Here is a 15,506-nt window from a genome sequence, read left to right as displayed (position 1 = left end):
ATTTGAACTGTTCCTAATCTACACCTTGGCTACAGGCCCACTTCCAGCTTCTGAACAGCAACCCCAAAGCAGGACACTGCAATCACCATGCTTCATCATGGGGATGGTGTTCTTTTGGTGATGCACAGTGTTGTTCTTGTGCCAAACAAACCTTTTGGTATTGTGGCCAAAATGTGCAACCTTGGTCTCATTACACCATAACACATTTCCCCACATGCTATTGGAGGAACCTGCTGTACTTTTCCTTGAGAAATCTGCCAGACCTGGACGTTGTTCTGTGTGTCAGAAGACTTCCATCTTCCAAACCTACCCTGTAGACCAGATATGTGGAGAATACGGGAGATCGTTGTCACATGTAATACACAATCTGTACTTCCCAGTGATTCCTGCAACTCCTGTAGTGCTGCTGTAAGTCAACTGGCAGCCTCCCTGACCAGTTTGGGTCTTGTCTTTTCCACACATTTGGAAGGATGTCCAGTTCTTTGCAATGTCACTGTTGCCCCATATTTCCACCACCATTTGATGACTGGCTTCACTGTGTTCCATGGTATATGCAATGCTGTGGAAATGTGTGTGTACCCTTCTCTGGGCTGATACCTTTCCCAAATTAGACCCTTTTGCTGCTTCGTAAGCTGTGTTTGAATGATGGCTGTTGCTGTAGCAGGCAAATGAGTAAATTTAAGATAATCCTGGTAGGACAGCTGACCATTATTTGCTGTTAATCAAAGAGGCTCTGTAATTAATGGCAGATGTGTACCCAAGAAGATGTAATGCTGTAATAATATACTGAAAGCTGCTTCAATACAGTATTAACTTCACAAGCAACAATTAATCCAACAAAGCAGCTGGATGATATGATTAATGAACTGATTTGCTCTGTATCTGATTTAGACAAATGTATTTGTGGGCATTTTCAATATAATGAATTTAAGTATGAGCATTTACTCATCTTTAGAAGTATTGATCAATTAACTACCTCTATAAAAGCTCATGAAATTAAAAAGCTTGTAAGGGACAAAGGTGACTATGGTAAAGGTCTTGCATACCCCAAACCTCCACCATCACAGACATGGGGAAGTAAATTTACAGGTCCCAGTGGGGTTACTGACACTAATTCTCATGAAAACACTTCAGCCAGGAATGCTGATTTTTTTTAGGCCCAAAAGAATATCCACCTCTGAGACGCTCAGAGTGATTAAAGAACATAACCCTTCCACCAGATCATTCCCGGGTAGAGAATCAAGTAACCACACCACCCTTCTAATATGTACTGGAACAGGGGAGGGAAATCCAACAGGAGAGGCAAGGGATCCTGCAACCAAACTTGGACCAAAAAGAGTTAATAGACCATGGGCCAGATTTACGAAGGCTTGCATGGAGTTTAAGAGTAGTGTAAGACTCCAGACACCAATATGTCTGCCGAGCGATCCAGGAACAGCCAGTAGGCGTGTGCATGAGAGCTCCTAAAACTACTCTTGCACGGACAGTGTTAGGTTATGCAAATTACCTCATTTGCTGCTGAAAGCTATACAAATGAGGTAAATTTGCGATCCAGGAAACACTAACCTGTCCGAGTAAGAGTAGTGTTATTTGCAGAAATGTACTCTGTTTGTAACTGAGTACCATTCTGCAAATAGCAAAACAGAGCAATGACAGCTCCAAATAAAGGATGCATCCAGTTGAGGAAGCATGCCAATGGCCAAATATAAGGCCATTGGCATTCATATGTGTTGCAAAAAAAAAAATAAAGTAATAATTTTTTTCCCCGATCCCCGATGTTTAAGCATAGCGCAGCGTCGCGCAAACTTGCGGCACTCTAAAAACAAAAAAAAATAAAATAAAAGCCAAAAATAGGCATTTTATTAAAAATATACATCTGCCATGCAAGTGAATGGCAGGCTGAAGACAACATGGCTACTGAGTAGTGGTTGCTAAGGGGGGAAGCTCAGTGTGTGAGAGGACATCTTATGTCTCACCCCAATGTCTATCCAAGACCTCAGTGCAATTATGGATGGCACTTGCTAGGTCATGGATACTGTCAGTTGAAGCGGTGTTATGTGCCCTCTGTGCCCTTAGTCCCTGTCTGGTGTACCATTCCATATGTGCTTGTGCCTCCATGACAGCCTGGAACATGTGTGCCTTTGTCAGACCTGTGGCACGTCTGCCAGTGGCATGATGGGCAGCAGTGCTCCATCGAGAACCCCTGGATATCTGCCTATGTGGTATCCTTCCAGACATCTGGGTATGGCTGCTGTGTTGGGATGCATGTGCCATGGATACCACACTGTCCTGGCCAATGCTGGCTGTATGCTGTCCCTCAGCTAAGGGCATTGGTGACAGATGTATTGGCAGTATGACTGTGTGCATGGATGGTGTGGACACTTGTGTACTGTTGATTGGCATCCCAACGACAGACCCTGGAAAACATGCCTGTGCCTCAACACACCTATCATCATCATCATCATGATCATCACTATTTTGCATAGTTGCATTGGTTTGCCTGCTGCATTGAACCATCCCAAAGTCAGCACCTGTGAGAGGAAGACAGGAAACACACGTTACAACCTATACATGATGTCTGCACACATGCACACATGAACACATGCACACATGCACACATGAACACTTGCACACATGAACACATGAACACATGCACACATGAACACATGCACACATGGACACATGAACACATGCACACATGCACACATGAACACATGAACACATGCACACATGCACACATGAACACATGAACACATGAACACATGCACACATGAACACATGAACACATGAACATATGCACACATGAACACATGAACACATGCACACATGAACACATGCACACACGAACACATGCACACATGCACACATATACACTCCTCACTACAACAGACCCACACAGACACACACACACACCACCAGCAATCCAGAACATATTCAATAGAGTGTGATGGTGGGGTACAGTATCACAAGCCAAACATTTATATCAAACGTGACAGCATGCAGGATGTGGGTTGCTCAACAGCATGCAGTGTGAGTGTACACAGCCCTTGCTAATAACAGTATGCATGGCTTTGATGCATGTGTGTTTTGTCAGTGATTGGCCTCACCCTGGAATGCAATGTGTACATGGACACAACACTGCTGTGCGAGTATTAATGTCTCTGCAATGTCCTGTGCACCATCACTCACAGGTATACATACCATGGCTGGATGTGTATCAGTGTGTCACATAGATATCCATTTCTGATTAGAGCATCTGTGTCTTTAGCAGACAGTTGTGGACACAGGTTTAGCGCATGCATGCTATGTAGACACACAGGATGAGTGGTGCATGTACAACTGATGGAATACCATTGCTCAACATAGACATTGTAGAGTGGTAATGGTGAGTGTAGGACATATTGTGGACATGCTAGTGCCAAGCATGACATGGCATGCTACCACACAACTGCAACATTAAACCTCACACATACACAATGTGTGTCATGTGAGCTATACAGTCAATAGTATTACAAGACATGCGTGTCACTTTGTACAAATGGTGATTGCTATGCATATTGTGTATTGGTGCATACGTTTGTACACACACAACATTGAGGTGCATAGCAATTAATGATATGTATAGTACTGTGGCCACTGTAACTGAATGTGGTGTAGTACCAAGTGAAATCATCAGGCAGCATCATGTGGTCACTCAAGGCTCCTAATGTGTGCCAGACCGGCACATAGCATGCTGTACCTGAACTACAGTACCATGGCTACATTTACCATTTCACACACAGTTGTTACATGGGTTCGCAAGGTGCACAGTAGGGGGCATTACCTAAGATGAATGTGTTATGTGTTGAAGAGTATCGCACAGCCACATGAGAGGACTCTTCCCCTCAGGTATGTTATGTGTGCTGTGTGGATGACATTTGGGATACTGAAGTGTGACCTTACAGCATGTGTATGAATACGCCATGTGTAGCATGTTAACATGTACTGCGTATGACACAGTTGTGTGTGTTGTGTGCATGTGTATCATCTATCCAACGTCCACTACAGTGTTGCCACAATTGTGTGGGATGCTCAGTGTATTACATGTGTTTGAGTCAGCTACTCACGTTACTGAGATGTGCATAGTCTCACAACAAACATGCACAGCATGCATTATGCGCTGGTGTGTGACGTGTACATAGCCTACACCTCACCTATGACATGCACATTTATTTAGCAATAATAAATGTAGAACACACTCACCAGCATGGGTCCCTTGCATTGCTGTCACACAAGAGGGACCTACAAGGGTATGAGACAGTTTGTCAGTGGCAACAACTGTGGCATTGCTACTGTGTGTTGGAAATCTTACAGTAGTATGACTGTTGACAGTCACAGATCTGCATATTACATTCCAAAATATTCTTATTGCACAACACTAGGCACCACATCTTGTAACTACACACTACACATCTCACATAAGCATGATCTACCAATAGAGGTAACAGTAGTGTTCAGCTATGACATGTTACGTGCACGCTCCATGTCAACTTGCTGAGTGGCTCCAGTCTCCATGATGATGCATGTCAGTTGTTGTTGTTGCTGTTGTTGGGCAGGAGCCACCTGGCTCAGGAGCAGCTCCTCCACTCTGGTGAGAGGGGGATAGATGGCTACCCCACCACCTGTGGCAAGCTGTTGTCTACGGATATCAGACACATGCTGCCGGACATGTCTAATTAAATCACTGCAGTGATGGCATACCTGCTTATATGTCCGGTTATGCATGCTTATGTCATTTACCCTACAGACAAGATCTTGCCACAGTGCAGTCCGCTCATGCTGATCCTGGCTGGTTCTTGAGAACAGCATGGTGTAGTGCTGAACCATGGTGTCGATTATCACTTCATCCTCTGCTGTACTGTATGAGGGATTACGATGGTGGGCCATTACCCTGGAAGACAAAGAAACAATATGTGTGAGAAAGTCAAATGGCACACTTAATATTCTAAAGTATGGATATCATTTAACTGCCATATATAGCAACCTATTGTCTGTTAAAGGATACACACTCTCAATACCACATATCAGTGCTCAACCCACAACTGCCTGACACTGCCTGGCACACTCCATATATCAAACCATGTTCTGCACAGCAACAAAGATAAACCAGTATGTAAGACTGTACAACAGTATATGGCACACTGTATGTGACACAATGCACCACCTAGCCACAGGAGGTATATATCATGGTAATGCATAATATAACATGTAATCCATTGCAATGATTGTAGGGTCCAGTCACAGTATTACCAGCATACCACACTAGTCATTGATGGCAAACCCCTGCCTAACATATGTGATCATTCGTCAATATGGGTGGCATACTGCTGTACTACACTATACATGTTGCTAGATACGCACCTATATCCTGTCACACACATATGACTGAGGCCATGGTAGAGGCATACACACACACATCAGACATACATACCAGACACAAAGGTATGGCAACACACATGACCTTTACCTATGTACCATACAGTACTGTGTGTCAGTAGTTCCAAGACCTTATGCCTGAGGTATGTCATCTGGAGGACTACGGGGAACAAACAATACAGTTGTTCCAGGACATGTGTACATACACCTTACTGTGCTGTTTATGCATACAGCTTCAGGTAGTATTACAGTTCATTCAAGGGTTGGGTTCACCAGCAGTAACACTCAATAAGCATACATGTACTGCTGTAGCCTACAATGGGACACCCCAGTTGACACCAACACACTACGTCAGACCATCTGGCATACTGCTTTTTGTGCCTAGCAATAGCATACACATCTTTTGCTGGGATCACAGCTAGGACACTACATACCATGACAGAAACAGTTTCCCACTTAGCCATCACACATATATAGAACTCGAACACATTCACCAACACATTCACCATCACACTCAGTCAACCTCACAAAGCAATTATTGCAACAGGTGCATGTGGGTGTGTATCGGTTCGTAGGTAGGTTATAGGCTATTGGCCCTAGGACCTATAGATGTCTAGCGTACCCTGGCCTTTGACACATGGGTGATTTCCTTTCACGTGGCCCTGTCAAGCAGAGCCACAGAGGTGATTCCCGGGGTGTATTTCCTATCTCAAACACAATCATCAGGTTTATATATGATGACTGCAATTAGAAGTTTCATTTGCTATTGATAGGTGGTTTGTGCCAGGGTATGGGATGTCTCTGAGATAGGGATCTATCTGTCCAGCATGTGCTGTTTATTGAGGTGACAAGCTTTATGTCCCTAGAGCATGTAGTTCGTAGGGACTGTGATCTGATTTTGTGGAGCATGTCCAACAGCTCTGGGTTTCACATAGCTTTGCATGTTAGGCAGAGGTCACCTCTGGGTAGACGGAATGCCACACAGTCTAGCTGTTGTTTTGTAGGACAGTCTGCATAGGGCATCTGTTTGAGGCCGGTATTACCCTTTGGGAGGTATGTCTGTGTCATTTCCAGTTACTGTATATGTCTTGTGAGGTACATACCACATGGGGCATTGTACTCTATAATGGGTTTTCTGTGTGTGGAGTACAGGGGAACACTGACCTATACTTCCCTGGATGACACACCTTTTGTGATTACGTGTGCCACGTAGACAGGTTACATGACTAGTGTGGCACTGTGACAATCAAAGGGGAGACTACTGTCCACCTGTGTCCCATGGACTATTATCACACCTTCAGTGTTAAGTAGACTACCACCTATGTGGTAGTTAATGGGTACTGAGTTTTTGCAAGGAGGGATGCCAATGCAGTGTCAACATTGAGCTTGAGTCCATGGCTTTGTCACCAGGCATCTGTTGCAGTAAATTTGACCCTGTCTCTCACTCTGTCTCTCTCTCTCTCACTCTCTCTGTATATATGTATATATATATATATATATATATATATATATATATATATATATATATATATATATATATATGTATATATACACACATACATATGAACATCCATTGGTGTACATATTGATATACATATAGGCACATATACAGTCAACCTTTCATGGTGGGATTATTGAGTATGGTGAGGTTGTGAGGTATACAGTTATGTCATAATATTGCACAGTGTGCAGAATGCATTGAAGGTGTTCTCAGTCCATGTAGCTTTAGCAGGCCTCACTGGCTGCAACACTGCAAACCTGATGAATCATACCCACAGCGTTCAACCACCACATGTCATATACCAGCACTGTATGCTGTCTGGTTTGCCACACACTACAACCTATATAGGAATATGCACATAACAACCTTCAACAACATCTATGTATCCACCTTTCACAAACAGTTGCAGTATGTCCATTGCTCTATGCACATGTATAGATGCTAATATATCTGACACAGACAGATCTCTCCGTATGTGTGTGCCATACACACACAAGGACCACACTGTTGTAGGTCCATGTACCTCACGGCTGACCTGTTGTGCCTTGCTGCAACATGAACAAGTGTTACATGTAATTACCATGCTAGCCTGGTACAGCTGTTGCCAATGCTAAGCTACACGTTGATATGACTATCATGCATTTGTTACTCTGTCACATCCATGGTTATATAGCTGTATGCGCTACCCCCCCAAACAGACATTGTCCACACTACTGTACAGAACACAGATAACATGGTACAGATACTTGACATTTAATGCTGAGCTACATATATCACAGTTATGTCCCACTGCACACAACTACACACTGATATGTCCATGGCAGTAGTTATGCAGGGTATCTGTGCATAGATACGTACTGCTGCCACATGTTGCTGTTTCAAAGTATGTAGAGTGGTCTTCAAATACATCTACTACATGCCAGTAAATACATATCTGTTACATACCTTTCCTTTGTATGCATTTGTATTTTACACTTAGCTGTCTCTTTGGCTGAATGTAATAACTTCGTTTAATGTTCTATTTTTTTTTTATTAGTTTATATATATTTTTCCACTGGTGTGGGTGGGGGTATGAGTCTCTCTCTCACTCTCTCTGTCTCTGTGTGTGTCTCTCTCTCTCTCTCTCTCACCGTCTGCAAAGGGATGATTGCATGTGTGGCCAGCAGGTACAGTCTGCTTTTATAGGTATCTGCACATGTGCATGTGATGGCCTCTGCACCAATTGGTGGTCACCATTTGGTAATTGCATGCAGCCTGCTGTGTGGTAATTGCAGCACTCACTGTCATAGCAACACAATGCTATCAATTGCTATGTCAGATAGTCATAGCCCTTTCAGCTTTCCAGAGTGGGGCGCATGCTTGTTTGCTGTGGAGACCATTGTGTATGTCAGAAGGTTGGTATAGTTCTTATATCTGAAGCTAGGGGTATAGCCAGTGATGTAATTGTTGTACTCAGACCTGAATGTTGCCACTTCCACTACACAGTTGTCAGTGTAGAATTGTACTCACCCCTACATATGCTAACACAAGATACATGGGAGTATGTAGTTTCTTTTCTACTTATACAATTTACTGCCATACAAAAGTAGTTATTGAGATGTATTCATTTGGCACATGAACTGTTTAAGAACTGCTATACTGTGAATATTTATTCACTCACTTTTGAACAGTTTGTGCTTTTTTACTGTTGACATTGGCACAGGCCGCTCAAGAAAACGGTATAAATTTCTGTACTGAGTATGCCTACCTACATCCTTGGTAGACCGTGAACACACAGGTTTATTGTACATTTGGGTAGGGGTGCAGTAGGACAGAGAGCATTTATGTCTTAATGTGTGAACTTTATCTTGCTGGACTTAAAGGGTTGCTGTGTACCTGTTAGTTTAACAAGGCAAGTAGTCTGTCTGCGTAGCTCCCAAATGTGGACCTATCCAGATGGTAGCCCGAAGTTAGCCTGTTATTGTTTGTGCACCACACTGGTCTTTTCAGCACTGGAACAGTGGCATTGTCACAGTTGTTTGCTACCAGTACATAGCTACATCTCTTGGTATATCAGTGTTGTACTCCTACATAAGGGTATGCTTGTAGAACTCCTTCCAAAGCTATTTGCACAGTGTGTAACAGCAGAATAGCTGATATGCCTGTGTGTTTCTGCCTCTGCCAGACCTCTCAAACACTCAGGTACATATTTGAACAGACTCAGGGTAAAGTAGGTCGAAGTGAGGTACTCCTTTACAATATTAGTAACATTAGGTTGAGACTTTGAGAGAATCAGTGCATATAGATTAATACACATTTCCTGAAGTACAGGTGGTGTCTAACTCTTACTTTTTGTCACAGTTGGGAAGTATGGCCTCTACCCTAGTCAGATATGCTAGTGTTTGTCCTGCTATAATACTGTGTGGGGGTTGTGAAGTGCTGCTGTAACATTATTTCCTGCTAGAATGTCTGGTTCTCTTTTCACTGTCATGTTATGCAATTCCACAAGGACTGCTGGTAAAGATCCAAAGAACATGATTTGTGTTATGGCATTCCTATTTGGCCTTTACATTCACTCATTCTGATGCATGATATATTGGTTTCAGCACCAATTTGTTGTATGTTTACCATGACTCAGTGGTACTTCATGCAGTCTAGTATGTGAAAGGTCTGTGGTTTGAGACTGACAGAGGTATTTTATTTTGCTGCTGAGCAGAACAAGGGTCCTGACATACAGAGTGACTAATGCACTTTTAAGCAGTTGTAAGCGGGTTTTCACAGGTTTGATCAATGCTTAGCAATACTTAGCTAAGCACACACAAGCGCACACTCACGCAAACCCGCCAACTACTGCTTAAAAGTGCTTACTCCTGCTAACCCCCGTGCTCAGCTCTTTGAAAGAAAAGAAAATGGGGAGATAGGAAAGTGGTTAAAAAGGGACACAGAGAGGGAAAGACAGTAGGGAAAACAGATCGGGATGTGCTGGACGGGTGTAGGGAAGGTCCATAGCTGCCCATTTCTTTAATAGCAAGAAATGTTATCTGACTCTAACACGTATAAGGTTATTCATTTATTTGTGCTGAATAAAATTATTAATAATGTGCATGCTGAGTTGTATGATATGTTAATGTGCAACATCATAGAAAATGACCTCTATAAATATTGCTTGATTGAGAAACCATTAATACCTGTGATTAGAGGCCTTCCCAAAGTACATAAAACTTTGATAAATCCTCCCCTCAGGCCTATTGTATCAGGGAAAGGATGGCTCACTGAGAGCATTTCGATTTATGTTGAGAAACAACGTAGGCCCATTGTTAATTCTACGCCTTCTATTTTGAAGGATACTAAGCAGTTTTTAGAGTCTCTATCGGATATTGCATTGGATAATAGAGTATTTTTAGACACAAATATTATGGTAACATTAGATGTTCAGGCCCTGTTCACCAGTATACCTAATGGTATAGGAATTGAATTCTTGAGATTATTTTTGTTGCGTAAAGGGATGACTACTGGTAAAGTGATGAGAATTACCATGTTGATGGAAGTGGTTTTAGAGAATAATGTGTTTCTTTATGACAATGAATATTATCTACAAACGCTGGGAGTGGCCATGGGCACATCATGTGCCAATTCATATGCGAATTTGGTATTAGCCTATTGGGAATCCATGTATATATTGACTCATGAGCTTTACTCCAGGTTCATTAAGTATTATAAGTGGTTTGTAGATTATCTTTTTCTTGTTTAGTGTGGTGATTCAGCCACATTAGAAGACTTTATAATTTATATCAACAATACTACCACTTTTTTGAGACTAACAGGTGAGAATTCATATGATCAGATTAATTTTTTAGATGTTACCCTTGCTAAAAAGAATGGGAAATTGGTTACGAATATCTATAGGAAACCATGTAGGAAGAATGCCTATTTACACCATGATAGTATGCATCCATCACATGTGCATAGGAATATTGTTAGGAATCAGGCTACACGATGCTCATGTTTAGTTAGTAATGATTCAGATTTTGAGGTCACGTTAACACATTTACAACAGGATTTTATAGCTAGAGGCTATCATGACACAGACTTATCAGCTTTGCTAAGAGTAGAATGTAATGGTGTGGCTTCACCATATATTTGGGGTGCTATGTCAGAGCCTAATGGACAGGAAAGACCCCCTAGGAAGAAGAACAAGAGAATGGTTATCACCTACACTAATAGAAATAGAAGCATAACAGAAGTTATTAAGAAGAATTGGGGCATTTTACAGCTAGACGACAGGCTAAAGGGTTTAGTAGGTCCAGGACCTAGTTTTTGTTATAAAAACACAAAATCCTTGAAAGATATGCTCTGCTATGAGAGACGCATAGTTAACAAATCATTATCAGTAAGAAAGGGTACATTTCCTTGTCGTAGTTGCAATCAGTGCAGTTTTATTACCAGCAGAGATGTTTTTATACATTCAGATACTCATGTTTCTTATAGGTTTAATCACTATGCAGATTGCAAGACAAGGAATTTAGTTTATTTAGCTATCTGCAGTAGATGCAGTGTTTTTTATGTAGGTAAAATGAATAGGACCCTTAGAGAGAGGATTAGGGAGCATTTATATGCTATTAATAGGGAGAACAAAAATAATGCTCTAGCGAGACATGTTTTGGCACATGGCACTACACATAGTTTGAATTTATGGTTCTGGAACTCATATACACCACTATGAGACCAGGGAATACTGTTAGTTTCACTGAGAGGGAAGAAGGAAAGTGGATTATTAGACTGCAAGCAGATTCAGGACATGGCCTTAATGATAGGGTCAGTCTAAAACCCTTTCTGATTGATCGTTTTTTGACACACTAGTTTTTTTTTTTTGATGAGTAATCCCTCAGGAGCAGTAGCATTTTTTGGCTTTTTTGATATATGTGAGTGTATATTTTTAAGAGTGTTTCATCATTCTCATATGATTGTATGAAATGTGCATATATATATATATATATATATATATATATATATATATATATACATATATATGTGTGTTTTTAACTTCTGAATATGTGTTTTTATTCTTAGTGATGAATGAAAGCCTGATAATTGTTTGCGTGATTTTATTGGCTGAATGAATCACATGGAGTGTATTTAAATAGTTTGAATGAAATGTTTTTGTTAAAGTCTGATGAAGCATCCTTAGTAGATGTGAAAGCGCTTACTTTTATGTAATAAAAGCTTTTTTACCACTTCAGTAACTGGTTGGCTTCGATTGTTGTGGAGTACCTGCAGTTTCTTCTTTTTTTGCTGAATTTTTTGACTTGGATACAGCAGGTACCTTACCCCTAGAGGTTTTTTATTGGATATATATTTTTTCCTACAACCAGTTATGGCAATTATTCTGGCCTATAGAGCTTAAATATGCCTCATTTCCCACACTTATTTGTGATTGGCTGGTTTTAAAATATCTCAGCTAAGAGCAAACCTGCTTAGCAATGGGTAAACTTCCATTGATATATATGAGTGTGTTGGAAATGCATATATATTTAAAGCTGTCATGGCTTAGTGGTTTAATACTGTGATTATGGTGCACAGTATCCCGGGTGCAAGGCCTGTCATTGCTTTTTATTTTACTACTGGCCAGACCAGATAGGGGTGTGGCTGTGTTTAGTCGACTTTTCTCAGCTTTGCCCAATGTTGCTCTACCTTGCTCTACACTGCCCGACGTTGCCCGACGTTGCCAACGTTGCGCTAGTTGGTGCGGTGCGCAGCTCCGCGCAAAACTATTGCATTAGTTAAAGCACTGCTAAGCTATGAGCAATTATACTTCACTGTGTTTAATACTAGTGGACTTTGCTTAGCAGTGCTTCACATTGCTTAAGATACGTTACTTCTGCGTTTATCAGTATGCATGACCATTCCACCTTCTTATATATTTATAAAATATTTTTCACTAATGCATAGGCCATTTCAATGCATTTTACTGGGATTTAAAAGGTAAATGTCAGGAATTATTTTTATGCACACATTTCCTACAGAAAATAGGTAGTGGAGTGGCGGTACTCGAACCCGGACTGCATACTCTTTGTGCGAGGGCTCTACCACTACGCTATTGCTATTTCCCTTAATTTGCATATAAATAGTTTATTATCCTCTTCGATGTCTACACTGCTGACTGTAACTAAGCAATGGGCAAAACCGCGCATTCACGCGCAAATATGGGCAGCTATATCGGGAATAAATAAATAAAAGGAAACCTTTACATTTTGCACTTGTACAGGGATTTAGAATGTGGGGGAGTGTAGTGTTGTGTATGTGGACATTTGAGCGTACTCGCTCATTTCTGTTGACATTTGCAGTTTAGGCACTTGCAGGGGCCTGGATATTTGGACTGGTCAGCAGTCTGACACGCCCCCTGCACTCGTGCATGGTCCGTGTAAGCTTTAGAGTGAGTCAGCCCGCCCTTATGAATATGCATGATGCGCTGACATCATAGCCTTACACTGCAGTGTCCGTGTAAGACTTAGTTAGTCTTACACGGGGGATTAGTGAATCCCGGCCCATGTTTTGGGAGAATGTGACTTATCTCCTTCTGACTCTTTAGATGAAACAACAGATCATTTATTACCACCATGCTATGTTGTTAGTAATTCCATAGGTGATTTTAAAATATACAATTGTTCTAGTGACATTATGGACACCAAACTTAGCAACTTGTTTGCAAAAGGTTTTAACTTTGTACCCAACCAATATGCTGACATTTCCAATGTATTAATGGATTTAAAATTGTATACACATAAATTAAACTTAAAGATTTCATTCCAGAATTCATTTTCAGAGCAATTTATTAATCCCTTAGCTATTTCCAGTACTTATAACCCCCCACTTCATCCTATAATTCAGTTGTTGGAATAAATCTGTGAACTAGACATCCTTAATTTCATTATTAAAAATAAGTTCAGTGATACTGATTTGAATGAGAATCATATAACTAGAGAAATTAGGAATGTACTTGATAAAGTTAGAATAATGAAACCTCATAAGGGAGGTGGGGTGGTACTAATGAACTATGATGATTATATTAATAAAATGTTATACATTCTTAATGGAAAGACATTCTAAATCTTCTATAAATTAATTAAATGGGGCATACAATAAGATCAGAAATGAATTACAGGATTTATTTATTGAAGGTTCTATACCCATAGAAGTGTTGCATTATTTGACAGTATCATATCCCAGGATGTCTGTTATGTTTGGTTTACCCAAACTCCATAAAAACCTTCTGCAACCACCTATGCAGCCCATTGTTGATGCAAAAGGCTCGATTACCCACCCCATTACTAAATTCCTAGATACCAGATTGAAGGACCTGGTTTATCAAGAATCCCATATATGTAAAGACTCATGCAGTTTTTTGGGACTAATGGATAAAATTCCTTTTAAAGATACCTAAATTTTTCTGACTATAGATATTAAGCACCTTTATTCTGTAATACCACACGACATAGGTTTGGACTGATTTTCAGAGTTTCTTTATGACAAAGACATTGAACATGGTGATGTACTAGTTTATACACACCTAGTAGAAATAGTTCTCAAAAACAACTATCTACTTACAACAAGAAGGAGTGGCAATGGGTTCAGCTTGTGGGGGTCTATAAGCGAACATCATTGTTACACAATGGGAAAAAAGTTTTTATTCCCCTCAACATTTTACATAGATTCATAGGTAGGTACTAGGCTATTGGCCCTAGGGCCTATATAAGCTTAGCCAAAAAGGTACCCTGGCTTTCACCACCCAAGAAAATTGTTTTCCTGTGCCCCTGTCAAGCAGAGCGACAGAAGTGATCCCTGGGGTGAATTTCCTATCTTCCATCCAATCATCAAGATTTTTCTTGAAAAGTGCTAATGAGGAGCTTTGTTTGTTAACAGATAGGTAGTTTGTTCCAGAGTATGGAAGTCTCTGGGACAGGAAACTATCCCTCCAGCATGTTCTGTTTATTTTGGTGACAAGGTTTAGGTCCCTAGAGTGTGTAGCTCAGAGGGATTGGGATTTCTTTAAGTGGAGCATGTCCAACAGCTCTGGGTTTGACATAGCTTTGTATGTTAGACAGAGATCGCCTCTGAGTAGGTGATATGTGACGGAGTAAAGCTGGAGTTTTTTGAGACGGTCTGCATAGGGCATCTGTTTGAGGCTGGTAATCCTCTTAGTGAGGTATTTCTGCAACCTTTCCAGTTGTAGATGTCTTGTGAGCTACATATCAAAAGGGGTGCTGTATTCTATAATGGGTCTAATGAGTGACAAGTAGCGGGGAACAATGACCTCTTTTTACCTGGATGAGAAACATTTTGTGATGAGGTGTGCCACATAGAAGGATTTCCTGACTACTGTGGCAATGTGATTTTCAACGGAAAGACTGCTGTCCACCTGTGTCCCAAGGTCTCTTATCACACTTTCGGTGTTAAGTAGACTACTGCCTATGTGGTAGTTCATAGGTACAGAGTTTTTAACAAAAGGGATGACAATGCACTTTTTGGCATTGAGCTTGAGGCCATGGCTTTGACACCAGGTATCTGTCTCAGTGAGGCCCTTTTGTAGGATGTCTACATCATTAGGAGTTTT

The sequence above is a fragment of the Protopterus annectens genome, chromosome 3.part1, assembly GCF_019279795.1.
Source record: "Protopterus annectens isolate FY-2018-M chromosome 3.part1, PAN1.0, whole genome shotgun sequence".
Lineage (NCBI taxonomy): Eukaryota > Metazoa > Chordata > Ceratodontiformes > Protopteridae > Protopterus > Protopterus annectens.
The sequence above is the reverse complement of the archived record's forward strand: the minus strand, read 5'-3'. Positions refer to the sequence as shown.